This window comes from Leishmania donovani, chromosome 18 (genome assembly GCF_000227135.1).
Source record: "Leishmania donovani BPK282A1 complete genome, chromosome 18".
NCBI classification, from domain to species: Eukaryota; Euglenozoa; class Kinetoplastea; order Trypanosomatida; family Trypanosomatidae; genus Leishmania; species Leishmania donovani.
This window is the reverse complement of record NC_018245.1, coordinates 558,854-559,651: the sequence shown is the minus strand read 5'-3', so window position 1 is coordinate 559,651 and position 798 is coordinate 558,854.

Sequence of the window (798 nt, the reverse complement as noted above, 5' to 3'; positions counted from 1 at the left end):
CGTGGGCCGGGGGTGGGATACGCGTTCGAGCGACGCCGACACGTCGCCGGCACATGGATGGCACAAGCGTGCCCACCGTCGCAGGTCGCTCCGGCACGGTGCCATCCAGGACATCACCGCCGACATCAACAGCGATGAAGCGCTTTGACTCCCCGACGTCGCAGGCGCTTAGCCGTGGCACCACCAGAGGTGGTTCGGCATTGGCAGGGGATAGGGGGAGGCTGCTTGGCTTTCGTGCACACAGAGCGGGCAGTGCACCTTAAGAAACCACGTACCGCGGTCTCCTCCCCACCCCCTTCATCACGGGTGCACGAAAGATAAAGGGGGAAAAAAAACAAGATGACTTGCAGAACAAATAAGGCAGTGCGTGGGCCGGGGGTGGGATACGCGTTCGAGCGACGCCGACACGTCGCCGGCACATGGATGGCACAAGCGTGCCCACCGTCGCAGGTCGCTCCGGCACGGTGCCATCCAGGACATCACCGCCGACATCAACAGCGATGAAGCGCTTTGACTCCCCGACGTCGCAGGCGCTTAGCCGTGGCACCACCAGAGGTGGTTCGGCATTGGCAGGGGATAGGGGGAGGCTGCTTGGCTTTCGTGCACACAGAGCGGGCAGTGCACCTTAAGAAACCACGTACCGCGGTCTCCTCCCCACCCCCTTCATCACGGGTGCACGAAAGATAAAGGGGGAAAAAAAACAAGATGACTTGCAGAACAAAATCAACAACCGTGAAAGGTCTAAACGCACGGGCACAAATGCACACGCGAAAAAAAAGAATTAGAAAAAAAAAAACA